Source organism: Megascapheus bottae, chromosome 23, assembly GCF_031878675.1.
Source record: "Megascapheus bottae isolate mThoBot1 chromosome 23, mThoBot2.hap1, whole genome shotgun sequence".
NCBI classification, from domain to species: Eukaryota; Metazoa; Chordata; class Mammalia; order Rodentia; family Geomyidae; genus Megascapheus; species Megascapheus bottae.
Window position 1 is genome coordinate 1,225,680 of NC_143531.1, and position 6,304 is coordinate 1,231,983.

Sequence of the window (6,304 nt, forward strand, 5' to 3'; positions counted from 1 at the left end):
TAATTGCTTGTAACGAAAGGCAATCACACCCACACAGTTTTTTCTGTTGTGGTATACCACATTGAGACAGCACAGATCAGGATAAAATGATTACCTTCTACAAATTCTAAAACATATCTTGAGAGCTATATTCATATATTTTATGCCTGAAATCTGGTCAACCTTAATTCTTCTAAAATTTTTTGATCATTCAAAGAATAAGTACATATGCATTAAATAAGCAGAAGAAAATTTTTAAAAAGCAAATGCATAATGAAAAGCATTACACTGCTCTGTTACTGCCTTAATAAGTACACACACATGCGTACACACACACACACACACACACACACACACACACACACACACACACTCCCAGAGCATTGGCTGAGCAAATTTAACAGTTTCCCAATAGAAAACAGATGGGAATAAATGTCATTTTTGTGTAAGTTTATATATTTTCATATTTTATTTGAATAGTTTTAAAGTGTTTCACGTTTTTCTTAGCCTTTGGTTTTTAATCAGATACCTAGGTTAAGCAAAGGCCATTTTGTAGTTTTCCTAAATCTGAAATTTCACTTTCTTCCAGAAGTTAATTGCTAAACTTGCTTCTCAAAGACAACCAATCAAAGCAGTACTCATTGTTTATTTAGCTCTTTATTTTGATCATCTTTGTTTTGTTTCAACTTTATCTAGTAACTTAATTGGAGATCAACATTTTAAGTTGGATCTCTGATGAATTTCCAAATGCTAATTTTATTTTGAAATGCTGTCCTAGCAATCCACATTTCAGCATTTCAGTATCTGCAATGCAGTCAGCATGTTCATTTCTGAAATCTTGTTAATTGTACATTGTTCTGTTCAAATATCATTCCAGTTAATTAGATTCCATCGGGTTTAATTAACTGCAGCACTTTCAATTTAGCAAGCATGCACTGAATATGCAAAGGGCTCCAGGTCTTCAGCTTCTTAGGGAACAGAAAGATGTTCTCAGAAAAAAAAATTAGGAAAACTGCCTCTGAGAAACAGTAAAGTCATCTGAAAATAGCCATCTTAGAGGAATGGAGAAGAGGACAGAGAGAATTAAACCTCAACTGATGTAAAATATCACAGGAGCTGTGCCCTTGTAGCTTGCGCCTGTAATCGTTTCAGGAGACTGAGATGGGAGGAAGGGGAGAAGAAGGAGGAGGAAGAGGAGGAGGAGGAGAAGGAGGAGGAGAAGGAGGAGGAGGAAGAGGAGGAGGAAGAGGAGGAGGAAGAGAATGATTATAAACGCACATTTGAATTGTCAACTTTGTAGTGTTTTATATCTAGTCTAACTAACCTTCTCCCTCAAACTAAAATAATGATATTAGAAAAACTCCTAAGGTGCAGTGTGCATACTGTACTTCCTTGAAGTTCGCAAAGATATATGGGAAAAGGAAAAACAACACAAACTCTGGACATCTGTTTGGGAATAAAAAAAAGATACTAAATTGTCCAAGTGATGGGTATGTTAATTAATTCAATTATACATACTTCAAATGCATCATCTCTGGATACCTTGAAAAATATATGAGAACTAAATACCATATAATGTCCAAAGGATAAATAGCTGTCAAAACAGGTGTGGGAAAGAAGGGTGCTGTGATCCTAGCCACTCACGAGGCCTTGATCTGACAACTGAGGTTGAAACAAAGCCAGACTGATTCCATAAGACACATAATCTCCATTTAACTGGCAAAACAAAGCCAGAAGTGAATCGAGTGGTAGAAAACTAAGTTTGAGTGAAAAAGCTAATGGACAGTGCCCAGGTTCTAAGTTCAAACCTCAGTACTGGCATAAACAATAACAAAAGAAGAATATTAATTGGCAAATAAATGTTAAAACTCTGTGGTAATTTTTAGCAGCCAGGTGACATAATTAGATACAGACTGAATAGGTTCTGTGGGATAAGATTAGCAATGAGAGTGACAGAGGAACTGTGAAAATGCAGGTCAGAGACTGGCTGAAGGATTACACCTGGAAAGAAAGAAAGGAATGAAGGAAAGAAAGGAGGCAAAAACTACATGAAAATTTTGTAAGTGATCACGTTAGTAGGAAAGATGGTAAAAAGAATAGCAATAACATTGGGAATTCTTTTTGGTCATTTATTTTGAAATTACTATAAAATATCCAGAAGATTTAGCCTTCAAACATTATTACTTCTTTGTGTCTCCAAGGTTGTCGAGTTTCTGCTCCCTATCTGTCCTCTGTCTTCTTGACTGTCTGAAACACCACTTTAATTATTTTAATGCATTTGTCAACTAATGCTATTAACTAAGTAATTTCTGTATCAGTTTCTGCTATGGCTATTGTCAACTAATTCTATTTACAACATATGAGTTTCTGCTATGACTTTAATGTTAGTCCTTTTTAAAACTCAAATTGAAACTGTTGCCATTCTAAGAGTATTAGGAGGCAAGGTCTTTAAGAGGTGATTAATGAAGTATAAAAGAGTGAGATCACTCTCCCTCGTTTACCTTTTACCTTATGCTTATTTGGCAAGAAGGACTGGCAAATGCTGACTCCATAATTATAGCTCAATAAAGTTCTGCTCATTAGAAATTACCAGGCCAGTGGAATTCTAACAGCACAAAATGGACCAACAGACACAAACTTCCATGCTCATTTAATCTTCAGTTTTCCCTTTTGGGACAATTGCTGGTGATTCAATGCCAGATTTCGGAGTGATTTTCTGAATACTGTCCGTATTTCTGCCTTTCTACACATATTATGAACAGTGTGCTTATGTGTTCAAACATTCTGAAAGAATTTGATTATCATAGGTCTTGCAGTAAGCTTGGTTACTATCTGCAAAATATTTAGTTCCTGCTACCATTTTTCTGCATAACGAAAGCAAGATGACTCTTTTAGCACATTTTTTGAGTTGTGATGTTTTCCCTTGCTTTCTGGTATCCAGATTCCTTCACATGAGTGCTGAGGAGACTATCTGTATCTCCTCAGATTTCTCTTCCCAGAGCTCCTCTGTGATCATTTAAATTATGTGGGCTTGCTTTGGCTCTCAGATCCCTCTACTCGAATAGAAAGAGCAGAAAGATTTTACTCACCTAACCTATTCTTCAGCTCTAGCTTCTATAATGAAATAAAAAGAAATCCAGTGACCTATTCACAAGAGACAGATGTTTCTTAGACCAGTACTTTGGTTTAAAAGCCTGGAATCCTAGCTACTCTGGAGGCTGAGGTCTAAGAATTGTTTGAAGCCAGACCAGGCAATAAAGTCCATGAGATCGTTATTTCCAATTAACAGTAAAAAGCTGAAAGTGGAGCTGTGGCTCAAATGGTAGAGCACTATCTTTGAGCAAAAAATGCCCAAAGACAGAACCTAGTCCTTGAGTTCAAGCCTCGGGCGCGCGCGCGCGCACACACACACACACACACACACACACACACACACACACACATGCACGCGCGTCTCCTGGTGCCCATGTCCTGCACCAGTAATCCTAGCTTCTCAGGAGGGTAAGATTTGAGGATCTTGATTTGACATCAATCCAGGTAGGAAAGTCCGTGAGACTGTACGGCTAATAAATTACCAAAACAATAAAGCCAGAAGTGGAGCAATCGCTTACTTGGTATAACACTATCCTTGTGCAAAAGAAACTCAATGACATTACCCAGGACATGAATTTGAACCCCGGGAGTGGAACAACAAAAAACTAAAAAAGAAGAAGTGGTGCTGGGAGTGTGGCCTACTGGTAGAGTGCTTGCCTAGCATGCATGAAGCCCTAGGTTTGATTCCTCAGTGCCACATACACAGAAAAAGCCAGAAGTGGTGCTGTGACTCAAGTGGTAGATTACTAGCCTTAAGAAAACCCAAGGACAGTGCCCAGGCTCTGCGTTCAAGCCCCAGGACTGGTGAAAATAAAACAAAAAGAAAAAGAAGAAAAGAAAGAAAAAGAATAAGTATTTGTCTCATGTTATTGAACTGTGTGATGTAGTTATCAATTGGTACTCTTAAACAGTTACATACACCAACAGATCTCTACTTGATGTCACAACAGGAGTTCTAGCTTAATTTTATTGGACAAATATATACAGATATTGCCAAAAGGAAACTTCCTTTTGTGAAACATGAAGTCATATTTTATCATCTAATAGGAAAATGTGTTTAAAACATACGGATAGGTTTTTATTCATGATCAAAGTTAAAGTAAATAAATGTATCTCTACAGGCATTAAACTATGTCTTCAAACTGCATACCAAATGAGGCCAACCTTAGGGAATTTTTCCAGTGAAAAAGACTCCAATAATAGGATAAAAATGGAAATGAGGTTTATGTATATTTCCCAAGGCCTATTCTTGATAAGTTTTTCTAAGGAACTTAGTAAGATGAAATAAAATGGTAACATCAAAGCCTATGCGGAGATGAATTTCCTTCTATAAAGCATGTATATTGAAATGAAGTAACTAATAAATAGCTTTATTCATGACATTTCTTTATTCTTGATGTTCCTGCATGGAAAAAATTAAATGCTTCATACAATCCCATAATACAAAACTTTTCTTTGAACTTAGAAAAGGCTCTTTATATTTATTTATTTTTTTATTATTACTATTATTATTATTATTGTACCAGTAGTGGAGCTTGAACTCAGAGACTTGAGCTCACTCAGCTCTGTCAATTAAACCCAGCATTCTACCATTTGAGCCACATCGCCTCTTCCAGTATTTAGCTGGAAATAACAGTCTAACAGACTTTTATTCCCAGGCTGGCTTCAAACTATAGTCCTCAGATCTCAGCTATCTCAGTGGCCACATTTACAGATATAAACCAAAGGTGCCCAGTCATCATTTATATTGTTAGTAATTGTTAGTATTGTTAGTAGGACTTGTTCACAGTTTGGGGGAAGAAATGGCTTGCAGTGGTGCAATGTGGCACTTAATGGTATCATACGGTGGACAGTTACCTGTCAAAGAAGGTTGAGAAATGAGGTAGTGAGGAGCAAGCCAGTCTAGCCATGGGTGCAGGCTCTGTTGGAAAAAGAAGCTCATATATGGAGCTATTTGAGTTGCCTACTAGATTCTACCACTTTCATGAATATTGTCTGTGCACCCCTTGCTCTTGGGTGCCAAGTGGAGAATCTGAAATAAAGGTATATGAAGTATCATCTGCACTATGACTGTCAGCACACAATGAGGTTTTATGCCAAGGGGTGGGGGTTAACAGTGAAGCTGTGGTGGAATGAGCCTGTATTTCTGAGGACACAGGCAAGGAATTCCCAATGAGCACTACATGACAGTCCCGCATGCTAACTGCAGGTGATCAGTTACTTCATTTGGAAACGGAAGTTCTGTAAGTCCACAGCAATATGGAAGCTGACACATCTCAAGTTATACAGTAGCTGGCTGGCTGGCTGGTCTGGGATAAAAAACTAAAACATGTATTTAAATAAATTTCTGTGAACTACTTTGAGAAAAATTAACACATTAATTATATATATAGTTGTAGTAGACCAGTGTTACATACATTGTGCATGTATCATATAATTTTTTTTACTTATTTCTTCTTTTTTGTATGGGTGCTGGGACTGGGGCTTGAACTTAGACCTTGTGTCCTTCTTGGGCAATGCTAGTACCCTATCACTTGGGTTGTACTTCTACTTCTGCCTTTTCAGTGACTAAATTGAGCTGAAATCCCCACAGATAGACTTTCATGACCAGCTTGGTTTTGCACCATAATTTTCAGGTCTTGGTCCACAAAATACCTGAGATTACAGGCATGAGCCACCACTGCCCAGCAAGTTGTTTCACTTTTGATTTTTCTTTTTATCTCTTCACTTGGACTATATACTTCTACTTAGAAAGCCAGCACATCTGTTCACTAATCATTTTACATTAGTAACTTAAATAGTGTCTTTAATAATTTCAAAGTTAGCATCAGTAGTAGTTGTACGATTAATAAGTCTCAATAATAATTTCATGATTGTTGCAAATTCTGTTACCTGTTTGATATTAACCTCTAAAAGATTCATCATCTTCCTTTAATAGCATGTGGAAAGAATTTACTAAACAACAAGTGAATCAGATGGGAAGTACTTTATTTGTAATACAGTCGAAAGGTTAATATTAGTGTATATTTAACAAAACAACCTAAAAAGTATTCATGGATATTAAAATCAGATTGCATAGGAGTTATCAGATCACCCATATATGATCAAAGCCTTCCTGAAAATGAAAGTACAATTCCAAACTTTAAGTGTTCTATTTTACTCTTTTTTCATTTTACTTTCATCTTTAAATAGTTTTACAAAGGAGTTGCCATTCAATAAAGTAGTATATGAA